Raw genomic sequence first — 12,901 nt, 5'->3', positions numbered from 1 at the left:
TGAAAGAAATAAAGTAGGAAGAATAAAAATAGTTGAATTAAAATAAGATGTTCCGGTACACTGCGTGGCATATCTTGCTCGGCTACACTATAGACGAGTAAGGGGTGTCACAAAATTAATCCAATAAAATTAAATTTTCTACAATCACATGTAAAATGCAATTCTTTATGTAAATATGATATTAATAATTCCAAATATTATAGGATGTATTAACATTAAATATAAGAAAATAGGAAAATTAATCTATCTTAGTTTATATAAATATCAATGAATTTACACGGATATTAATTTCATTTGATATTGATAATAATAATAAAATTCTAATAATTTTATTTACGTGTAACTATTCTTATAAGAATGATACTCGTTACATACAAAAATTAAAAAAATTTAAACACTTATAAATAGATTATACTGTTAAAAAAAAGACACAAAAATATATTAAAAAAATTACATTATAAATAAAAGTTAATTAAACTTTAATCTTATTACACGAAAATAGAGTGTATAAATGTAAAAATTATTCATTACTAATATTTAAAAAAAATAACTACAAATTTATAACAAATAAAATATTTATATAGAATTTTATATATATTGGTATAAAGAATTTTTTTTATTTAATTGAGTAGTTAATTTTTAATAATAATTTTATAATTATGCTAATTAAATAGTTATTTTTTAATAGTAATTTTATAATTTAATATTATAAGTTTATAAATATTTATAATAATAAAAAAAATTAGTATGAATGAGATTCAATATTTAATATTAATTATTAATTTTATTATAGAAAATTATATAATTTTTAAGGAATTAATAATACTTATAGAATAAATAATATAAAATTATAATAAGATTTTTAGTACAAATACAATTACAATTAAAATAATTTTGAAATTTAAATTTATATTAACATAGGAATCCTAGTCATCAAAATTATTTGTAAATTCACTGACGAATAAATTTTCACTAAAAATTATTTGCCATGAATTTATATTAGATAGTTTTTCATTACTAAAAATATTAGTTATCAATAAATAATTTATTATTAAATATTATAAATAAATTTATATAAAATAGCTTTCCACCGAATTTGATAAGAAATAGCTTTTCGTCAGCGACAGATTTTGATCACTAATTTATGTAATTAGCATCAATTTTTTTTAAAAAATAACACTTCCTTTTAGATATTTTTTTAAATTAAAAAGAATTGATTTTTTTAAAATTTTAAATATAAAAATTAATTAAATTATTATAAAATTTTAGTTTTTGGAGTAATTAAAAAAAATAATTCTACATTTAATTAAAAATTTTCTTTTTAATTAAATTTCCTCGTATGGATATCACTGAACTATTATCAATTTTTTTCACTTCAAATTTCTTATATGATCTAATGGCCACAATCGGAGTCCGGAGATTTTTTTTTTCTCTTTTGTAACTAAATTCTGTTTTTTTTAATATCTTTAATTTAATTTTTACTTGTTTTTAATATTAATTTAAATTTTAAATTTAAATTTAATTAATAAATTAATTACTATTTCAATTAAATCTTTTATTTTAAAATAGTTTAATTTTAAAAATATTATTTTATTAATAAATTTATTTTTATGTTTAAATAATTATTTATTTATATTTAATTATTATAAATTACTTCTAAGAATAATTTAATTAAATTTTCATATAATTATGTTTATTTTTTAAAATTTTTATTAAAAAATTGAATTTTTTAATTCCAAACGTAATTGAATTAAATACTGTAGAATTCTATTTTCTAACAAATGTAGAAGGGTTTGTTTACTTACTTTTTAATTTTTTGATTTAAAATATATATTTTAATTGATAAATTAGTTTAAAAATAAATAATCAATTATTTAATAAAATTATTTAAAATTAAATTTAAAATAATTTAAGTATTTAAAATTAAGATAGTGTTAATATTTTTAAATTTATTAAAATAATATAAATTTTTATTTGATTAAATATAATTTTAAATAAATAGATAAAAAAATAAGATATTTTTATTTATAATTTATCTTTTTATTTAAAATTAATTAAGTAAAAAATTAAATTATTTTAATAATTTTTAAAAAATATCAATATCATTCCCATTCTAATAATTTTAACACTTAATTACATATTTTTTTAATAATTTTAATTAATTAAATTATTTTTAAATATTTTATAATTAAATGCTTAAATTATTTAAATAATTAAAAGTTATTTTTTAATAATTTTATTAAATAGTTAATTATTTATTTTTAATTTAAATCACAAATTAAAAAATATATTTTAAATAGAAATTAAAAAGTAAATAATAAAATCACACTCGATTAAGTAATTTTACCAAGAAATAATTCAAAATTAACGCAAATATCCAAACCAAACAACTTCTTACTTGGTTTTTAACTTTACTTCTCTACTTTTAACTGATTTATAAAGCCAAACCACCAGAGTTCTGCTCTGTTTCTGTGTCGCTTCATCAACAGAACAGAATCGAAGTGGCAATGAAATTGTGCTCTTATGCTAATTGATTCTGCATTAGCACTAACTCGTATCTCTTCCACCATAATTGAGTTTCTATGTAGAATTTTCTTGCCAATAGGGGCTGTATAGCGTTCAAGGTTTTAGAAGATTTCTGTTAAATATCTCTGAATGATGCTGGTTTCCGAGTTTGGAGAACATATATATCCCTACATTTTTTTAATTTTCATGTTTTTCTACGTTTTCGTTTTGAATATTTTTAAAAATTTCGTTTTTTCCATGTTCATTTTCGAGTTTTCCTGTGTTCGCGTTTCCGTTTCCATCAGCTTATAATTTCAGGTTTTCTGATTATATTTTGTTGGTTATATGGTGTTTTTAATTTTTGTATTTTTATTATATATACGCTGCCTTGATGGCCTAGATTATTTGTTAGGAGCAAGGAAATCAATTGATAATACAGTAATTTGTTAGTTTATTGTTTTCTAATGATGGGAGCATGCGGCCTTGGGAATTGGCAACATAGATGGTCTGCGTGTTACTTGAAAACTGAAGATGGAATTTTAGGACACTATTTCTTTTTAATTTTTCATTTTTCCCCTTTATCCTTATATGTGGTGTATGTGTTATATTCTTCTTCCTTGTTTAGGGTTCTAGCCCCTTTAGGCAATTTTCATTTATGAGTCAGTAGGCGTCCTATGGGAGGAAAGGAGAAAGATGAATCGAGTCGTGCAGTAGGAGGATAATTGTTGGACACTAACTCATTTACTTTAATTAGCAAAACACAGATCAGTTAAATTAAGTACAGTAAAGATTCTATGATGTTGAAAGTTAGGCATTATTACTTTTTGCACTGAGATGGATAACATCATAATAACAGCTTGCAAGAGTGCCTCGACTCATTTGCAGCTTCTTTCTTTTATTAATACTTCCTTTTAGATGACAAAATGATTCAACCAGGATGTATCTTTGCCCGGCAATATTCCCTCTGGCCTTTGTAATGCTGCATTTGGGTTCTCAGGAATCAGGATGTCAGATGAAAGATGCCTCCTCTACAAAAGCTCTTTCTTTTAATGAGATGTTAATCACACTCTAGTTTTTCAGTAACAAAATTTCTATTGGATTGCATGGTCACCTCAAACAAGCTGTTCCTGCAACATGGGATCCTGTGGCCATGACAAGGTGATATTGTATTTTGTACAAGCATTTTCTACCTATTGTTGTGAGTACTGAGTCTTACTACTGTTATCATGAATATTGCTGTCTCATTCCTATCCAGACTAAGAATCTACCTCAATTCTATTCAGGCAGTAAACATTAATCTTAAGGGCGCAAAGATTTCACATATTTAAAGTTTCACCCACGGAGGACAAAATTTATGGGCACATATATTTTTATTTAATTTTTCAAGCTCACATGACTAGATGTGATGAATCATCACCCTCATACCTCTCTCACATTAAGTCGGAAAACTTTACAGTGATGAAGACAACTAGCTTGAACCCAGGAGTAAGCGACCATGCGTAATAGGTAAGCTTTGTGTATTCATCTCAAACTGCATCATAATTTTTTTTCTAGGTTTACAGTTAAAATTTGTGCATCCCAGCCATTCATACACAAATCAAAATACAATCTTCGTGTAACTAAGTTGACTTGGCAATCTACAGCCAATTTAATGTTTCTCTTTTAGCTACTGTGTTCACTTAAGTCAACTTCTGTTGTCTGGTGTTGACTTAGGTGAACTTCCACTGTTACATTCATTATAAAATGTTGAATAATTATACCTTGAGGATGCAATGACAACAAAGTAAGATTATGCCTGCATGCATTAGTTGTTAGAACAACTATTATTTTATATATTATTGTTTCTCATCAGATTCAAAGTAAGAGTCTACCTCGAGCACTACTATTATAATACTTTCAATTATTTATATACAACATGATTTTTGTTCAATTTTCTCTTTTGAATTTGAAAATTTATATAGTCATATTATTCGTCAATTCCAGATTTATTAAGAAGTTTGGAACTCATGTTATAGTTGGGGTGACAATGGGAGGAAAAGGATGCCATATATGTCAGACAGCAATATCCATCACCTTTTCAGACTGTTGATATATATAGAACACATAAGGATATTACAGGCAAGAAATTTTTAGGTTTTGTTTCAAATCATAGTTTTCATACTGATGGGGTGGATGAAAATGATAAGGTAAGCAAGTTGCTGAAATATCATCATTTTACTTTGCGCAATAATGCAAAAGAGATCCTGTTTATGATGGATATTTGCTCAATGTTACTTTTAGAAGTTGTTCATTGAAGTTTATGCATTAGTTTTTGTTTTATTTGCAATATTCAAGGACTACATTGGCTGCAACTTCGAATGAAAGTATAATATTTTAAATCCCTGTGCTTTTGTTCATCTGTGAAATAATTCATAATAATTATAGACTAAAGGAGCTAGTGTTATGATTGTGCACTTCACCTATGGGGATTTTCGATATGCTTGACTGCTTTTTGATATGAATATAACAAGTTTTGTTCTCCTTCATGAACCTTTTTGTTATGGAATCTGTAAAATCATATTATGGAATTGTTATGACATGACTGCATGATAAATGTATTATGTCACATGGTCATTATCCTCTCCCCAAAAGATGCACCTGATGCCCGATTCTGCCAACGCCCTCGTTGCCTCCGGCCACCTTGCCTACCCTGATCCGTTGGGGCGCTTGGCGTGAGTTAGAAGAGGCCCAGTCGGCTCTGATACCACTATTGTCACAGGGTCATTACCTTCTCCCCAAAAGATACACCTGACGGGTGTGCAGTACACCTGCTTATAAGGAGCCCAAGACCTCCGTTTCTTTCCGAAGTGGGATTGAGGCACTCTTGTGACAATTATCATGGGCTGAGAAAAGTTGTTGACAGCGTAGAACTAACAATGTGGAGAAACCTAGAAGGCTAGTTACTATGGGAACCATGTTATTAAGTTATTAATTTAATCTCTTTCATGAGGTTTCTAGTTTTAACCAGTGAAAGAAGGATATTGTTTTCTCATCCTGAGCTCCATGCTGAAGCAGGTGCAGGGCAGTTTTTTCATTTTTTATTTTTTAATTTGAGATTATGTGCTGCATCAGAACATGGTGGATTCAGGTGGTAAGTGTGAGAATGATGAACTTCTAGTTGAGAAGGCTGAGTGGATTTTGGTTGAATCTTATTGGGTTTTGTGATAGTAATTGCATGTGAGAGGAGAATTTGGTCATGTTTGGTAATAGTTTTTAAAGTAGCATTTAGTATTTTAACCCTAGTCAAAACACTACCTCTCTTAGGTGACATAGTGTTTAAACTAGTATTTAGAGATTGAGAGAGTGCTTCATGAAACAGTTGCCCTTCCTAGAGTTTATAGATTGAAGGAGCATTTTAACTAGGTAAAAAAGATATATTATTATTTATATATTTACCAGTTAATCTAACAATTATTTTATCAAATACATCTATTTTAAATCAATATATGAACAACTAGCTACTAACGGTTAATATCTAATAGCTAACGGCTAGTAAAATAACTGACAACTACTAGATAGCTTACTGCTACTAAAATAATTAATATTGCCGAACAGGCCCTTTGAATTCTATGCATGACATGTGGTGGCATGTGGTAGTGTGCTGTTTTGCACATTTTGGAGTGCAGGATGCATAATCCAATTTTTAACTGTTTTTGCCTTACTCGGATCGTTAATCTCTGAACCATTAAAATTCCCAAAATGATTCTCTGAGCAATATCATTAAAAACCAACCCGTGGCTTGCAAATGTTTTGGAAAGACTGCATCCCATCTTTATTCTAATTATTATGCATAGAGGTGGACAGACTCCTACGGCGTAATCTGTAATCTATGATATTCTCTCTGCTGCTTAGATGGAAGGAATAGGAAATCTTCCATCCTTTTACATAATTACTGCATCATTAAAGGAACTTGCACATGCTTTTGCCTAATTTCTTTTGTGATCACCACAATATCTAAATTCTTAGCTTTACACTAAAAAATCATATAGGCTCCAAAAGAGTTGTTGCCAACAGATTTATTTGACCTACAAATCTAGTCTAAAACCTGACAGTTAGCTGACAATTCCGAAATTCCTTCACAGCATGACTTGTGGAACCTATATCCTCTTCTATTCTTGTGTGCAATTTTTTGTCCTTCCCCTTTTAATCAAAGAATAGTGTTTTATTTGTTAGCTCAAATTGTAGCGGCATTGACAAACATGGACAAAGTTTTGTTGTTGCGGATGCTGACATTGGAATGTAAATTGTTGATGGTGGTGTAGTGAACACTAGTATCAAGTTTGTGAGTTTTTCAAAAGCATATGCACTTCAACAGAATTAAACCTATGTGGCATAATTGAATCCCAAAATCTAGTATTATAAAATATTTTGAGATTCTTATTTGATTCTACTAGCATGAAGGGGATATTTTTGGGTTTCTCTAAGCTACAATGTTCATGTATAGAAAACTTTGATATCAATACTTTAACAATATATTTTTGTGGCTGGTTGATGTTTGTAAGAGGGCAGTAACTGGCTTACGCTTGTACTTGGAAGGGAGAAGCAGCAACTGCTTGGTAATCCATTTGCAGCGCCTTTCCTCACTGCCTTAGGTCATTCCATCTCTCAGACCACCCAAATGCCAATATATCTGAGTACTCCTATGACAGCAAGTATTACAAGAAGGTCAGCAGAGGAGTTTCTCACGCATCTGTACTGCCTCTGTTGAATCTGATTATGTCTCAATCGTCACTGGGGCCAAACCAGAAGTTGCAAAATATGGACAGAAAAGGTGCCCTTCGCTTGCGCCTGCATTTCTCAGCCGTCGAAGGAGCTGTTGTTGTTAAGGAACCTGAGTGGGATGATTCCTCTACCTTGGAACAAGTCACTTCTAAAGCTGGAAGCATCTCTACTTTCTTCTCAACTCATTTTAGCATGGGTCAGCAACAAAACACCAAAGCCAGGAGATGTTACCATTGGCTCTGCTGTACATCATGGAGAAGGTGTTACCCTTGCCTATACCAATACAGACTCCTAGGCTTAAAAGGTTTGTTGACACAGCGGAGATAACGAGAGGACCACAGGACTCCTTGTTACTGGGTGGTATCGGGAGCAAGGCTTTTTATTAAGAATGGTCAAATCCATCTTCTAGTCAAGTATTCCCTGTTGAACTTAGCACTGCCTGCTGCAAATGAGAAATGACACGCCATAATGCTGCTTTGCTTGTAATTATGGAATTAGACTGAGAAGAAGACGCAAATGAAACAATTATTTTAATAAATTCATATATTGAACCATTATTTCATCCTCCAAAATTATTTGATGTGAGAAAAGTATTTAATCCTCTGTTTTTCTTTTTTGGAAAAGAAAAGAGCAATAATACTGCCAATCAAACATCATGGAGTAGTGGAGTGCGGAAACTTCGTGTAGTGGTTACCTTACATTTTGTTTTAAAAATTCCTTTGCTTGAAAACATAATTGAAATAAAATTTATAATATAAAATTGCATTCTATATTGGAAAGGCAGCGGTTAGCTGTCGCTTATTTTGCATTTATTTAGGGTATTTGTTTAGAAATTTTTGTGTGCATATCTGTTATTACCTTTTATTGTATGATTTTGATACAATTTTGGTAGTTTAGCTTAATTAGGAACCTAATTGTTAGCTGTAATTTTTCATATATATTTTTTATTTCTGGGGTAATAAAGATCAGAATTCTCATTCCAAAATTCCTTAGTTCTTTTACATGGTATCAGAGCCATGACTGATGAAAAGAAAAATGAGAGTTCTGGATCAGGGAAGAAAACTTCTAGTTCTTACACACTGAATTTGAATGACAACCCAGGTAACTTGATTACCCAAGTTCAGTTAAAGGGCGAGAATTACGAAGAATGGGCGCGAGCTCTGCGGACTGCATTGCGGGCCAAAAAGAAATATGGTTTTATTGATGGATCTGTCAAGCAACCAGCAGATGACTCACTGGAACTCGAAGATTGGTGGACGGTTAACTCTATGCTAGTTTCTTGGGTGTTTAACACCATTGAACCGACGTTTCGCTCGACCATCTCTCACATAGAGAACTTAAAGGATCTGTGGGAGGATATTAAACAGAGGTTCTCGATTGGGAATGGTCCACGAATGTAGCAACTGAGATCGGATCTGGCGAATTGTAAGCAGGAAGGTCAACAGATTGTGTCCTATTTCGGAAGACTCAAAACGTTATGGGACGAAATAAATAACTATGATCAGATACCAATGTGTGTCTGTGCAGGCTGCAGATGCAATCTTACCATTGAATTGGAAAGAAAGCGTGAAGAAGAGAGAGTTCATCAGTTTTTTATGGGCTTGGATGAAGAAGGATATGGAACAGTGCGCTCTAATATTTTGAGCATTGAACCCTTGCCCAATTTGAATCGTGCCTATGCTATGGTTGTTCAACAAGAGTGGGTGCGAACTATGACAGCAACCAAGGAAGAAAGAGGCAATCCTATGAGTTTTGCAATTCGGGCAAGTGGTCGAAATTCAGGGGGAGATAAAGACAAATCCTCAATTTGTTCTAATTGCAACCGAGAGGGACATGAAGTTGAAAGTTGTTTCCAGCTGATAGGTTATCCAGAATGGTGGGGTAATAGACCACGTGGAACTTCTGCTGGACAAGGAGGTGGTCAAAAGCGTGGCAATGGAGCAGGATGTAGCAAGGGAGGAGTTGCTCGTGCCAACGCAACACAAGCAACTAGAGTTGATGGTAGACGTGAAATTGTGACAGATTCAGATCGAAAGGGTCTTAGTGGATTAAATGAATGGCAGTGGGCTGCTTTGCTGGGCCTGTTGAATTCTTGTCAGAATGGTGGCAATGAGAGGCTGACAGGTACACAGAGGATATTACCTTGGATTATTGGCACAGGAGCTTCCCATCATATGATAAGAACGTTGGCATTTTTTAGTGAATTGCATGACATTGTGCCATGCTCAGTCGGGTTACCTAATGGAGAAAAGACCTTGGTGGTGAAAGAAGGAACTGTGTTACTTGGAGGAGAGTTGAAATTATAACGAGTCCTTTATGTGCCAAATTTGAATTGCAATCTGATCTCTGTATCACAACTACTTAATGATTCAAATTTGGTTATTCAACTCACTAACAAAATTTGTGCTATACAGGACCTAAATTCGAGGAACCTGATTGGAGCGGGTGAGCAATGTGAGGGGCTGTACTTTCTCAAAGGAGTGACATCGGTACATGCTTGCAAGGTAGCTGATGTGGGGTCTTTTGAGCTTTGGCATAAGAGAATGGGTCATCCTTTTTATAAGGTAGTAGAGTTAATTCCAGAAGCTGGTAGCATAGTTAGGAAAACTAATAAAACTTGTGAAGTTTGTTTTAGAGCAAAGCAAACAAAAGAGATTTTCTTTTCTAGTGACAATAAAGCTGATGGTTGTTTTGAATTGATACATTGTGATTTGTGGGGACCTTATAGAGTCCCAACTTCTTGTGGAGCAATTTACTTCTTAACAATTGTTGATGATTACTCTCGTGCTATTTGGATATATTTGCTGAATGTAAAACAAGAAGTAGCTTGTGTTCTTAAGAAATTTGTTGTGATGGTTAAACACCAATTTTAAAAAAATGTGAAAATTGTCAGAAGTGATAACGGAAGTGAATTTATGTGCTTGAAAGAATATTTTGATGAACAAGGGATATTGCATCAGACTTCCTGTGTAGGAATACCTCAACAAAATGGCCGAGTGGAAAGAAAACATCGCCATATTCTTAATGTGGCAAGAGCCTTGCGTTTCCAAGCAAATCTACCCATAGAATTTTGGGGAGAATGTGTACTTGCAGCCGGGTATTTGATTAATAGGACTCCATCTATGTTATTAAATGATAAAACCTCATACGAGATGCTCTTTGGGAAAGTACCTTCTTACAAACACATTCGGGTTTTTGGTTGTTTGTGCTATGCGCATAATCTGAATCGGGATAAAGATAAATTTGGTAGTAGAAGTTGTAAGTGTGTTTTTGTTGGGTATCCATTTGAAAAGAAGGGATGGAGATTGTATGATTTGGAAACTAAAGAATACATTGTATCAAGAGATGTGGTATTCGCTGAAACAGAATTTCCATATGCAAATGAGAAAACAATGGGTGATGAACTCATTAAAAATGGAGTTGAGGAGTTGGGTGATGAAGTTGATGGTTTAGAGAACAACTTGAGAAAGAAGCACAATGAAAGTATGGGTAGAGAAAGTGAGGTGAATCCTGAAATGGAAGAATTGATCCATGAAAACGGTGAGAGAGTGGATAGAGGTGAAGTTGTTGAAGAGCAACTAGGTAGGGGACAAAGGGCCAAGCAACCTAGTGTTCGTTTGAAGGATTATGTGACAAACGCCATCAAAACAAGCCCCTCGGTATGCTCACCTTCTCAATCTGATTCCTCAGGTACACCTTACTCTATAGCACATTATGTGGGTTATGATAAATTCTCTGCACAACACCGATTTTTTTTTGCAGCCATTACTACAGGACATGAACCAAGCTCTTATGCAGAAGTAGTTAAGGATGAACGGTGGAGAGCGGCTATGAGAAAAGAAATACAGGCTTTGGAGAATAATGGCACATGGACAGTTAAAAATCTGTCATTTGGAAAGAAAGCAATAGGAAGCAAGTGGGTATACAAAATTAAATACAATTCTGATGGAAGTGTTGAACGATACAAGGCGCGGTTAGTGATATTGGGAAATAATCAAGTTGAAGGCATAGATTATCAGGAGACTTTTGCTCCTACAGCAAAAATGGTTACTGTGCGCACCTTTCTTGCCGTTGCGGCTGCAAAGAATTGGGAACTCCATCAGATGGATGTCCAAAATGCTTTCTTACACGGTGATTTGGAGGAAGAGGTTTACATGAAGATGCCGCTTGGATTTGCTTCTCAATCACCAGGGAAGGTTTGTAAACTCCGAAAATCTCTATACGGTTTGCGGCAAGCACCTAGATGTTGGTTTGTGAAATTGGCTGCATCCCTGAAAGCTTATGGATTTCAGCAATCATATTCAGATTACTCTTTGTTCACTTTTCGAGCTGGGACTGTTCAATTGAATGTGCTTATTTATGTGGATGACCTTATTGTCTCCAGCAATGATGTTTTCGCTGTACAAAAATTCAAGAACTATTTGAGTCGTTGCTTTCATATGAAAGACTTGGGGAAGCTGAAATTTTTCTTAGGGATTAAAGTAGTCAGAAACTCGAATGGTATTTTCTTGTGTCAACGTAAGTATGCGTTGGATGTGATTTCAGAAGTTGGATTACTGGGTTGCAAGCCGGCTAAAACTCCTCTTGAACAAAATCACAAGCTAGCCCTTACCGAGAGTGATGATGTGGGTGACCCTTCTCAGTATAGGCGTCTGGTGGGACGGCTTATTTATCTAACAATAACTCGGCCCGAGTTGTCTTATTATGTGCATATTCTTGCTCAGTTCATGTAGCAACCGAAGAAAGCTCATTGGGAGGCAGCTGTTAGAGTTGTGCATTATTTAAAAGGAAATCCAGGTCAGGGTATACTACTGCGTGCCAATTGTGATCTCAAATTGTCTGCTTACTGTGATTCTGATTAGGCTAGCTATCCTTTGACGAGACGATCTTTGACTGGTTATTTTGTTCTTTTGGGTGAATCCTCTATCTCGTGGAAGACTAAAAAGCAACAAACAGTGTCTCGCTCATCCGCTGAAACTGAATATCGGTTTATGAGTACTACAACTTGTGAACTTAAATGGTTGAAAGGATTATTGAATTCTCTTGGTGTGGCGTATACTGAACCTATGAATTTGTATTGTGATAGTCAAGCAGCTCTGCATATAGCTGCTAATCTTGTCTATCATGAATGTACCAAGCATATTAAAGTAGATTGTCATTTTATCCGTGATGAGATATTGAATGGTAACATTCGAACAGATTATGTACGTAGTTCAATGCAACATGCGGATATCTTCACAAAAGCATTAGGAAATTATCAATTTGACTTTCTTCTTCGCAAGTTGGGTATTCAAAATCTCCATGCTCCAACTTGAGGGAGGTATTGGAAAGGCAACTGTTAGCTGCCGCTTATTTTACATTTATTTATGACATTTGTTTAAGAATTTTTGTGTGCATATCTGTTCTTACCTTTTGTTGTATGATTCTGATACAATTTTGATAGTTTAGTTTAATTAGGAACCTAATTGTTAGCTGTAATTTTTTATATATATCTTTTATTTCTAGGACAATAAATATGAGAATTCTCATTCTAAAATTCCTTAGTTCCTTTACATTCTAAGATAAAGAAATTGCATCAATATTGAGGATGGATCTCCAGCAAGTGCAAATATCAAGTACCATTCTTTTCAAAATT

The 12,901-nt window shown here is 32.8% G+C and overlaps 1 pseudogene; it reads left to right on the top strand.

The window, feature by feature from the left end:
• Positions 1 to 7,001: 7,001 nt before the first annotated feature.
• On the top strand, positions 7,002 to 7,823 carry LOC131180818 (MACPF domain-containing protein At4g24290-like; annotated as a pseudogene).
• Positions 7,824 to 12,901: the final 5,078 nt, after the last annotated feature.

This window comes from Hevea brasiliensis, chromosome 1 (assembly GCF_030052815.1).
Source record: "Hevea brasiliensis isolate MT/VB/25A 57/8 chromosome 1, ASM3005281v1, whole genome shotgun sequence".
Taxonomy (NCBI): domain Eukaryota; kingdom Viridiplantae; phylum Streptophyta; class Magnoliopsida; order Malpighiales; family Euphorbiaceae; genus Hevea; species Hevea brasiliensis.
The sequence above is the reverse complement of the archived record's forward strand: the minus strand, read 5'-3'. Positions and strand labels throughout refer to the sequence as shown.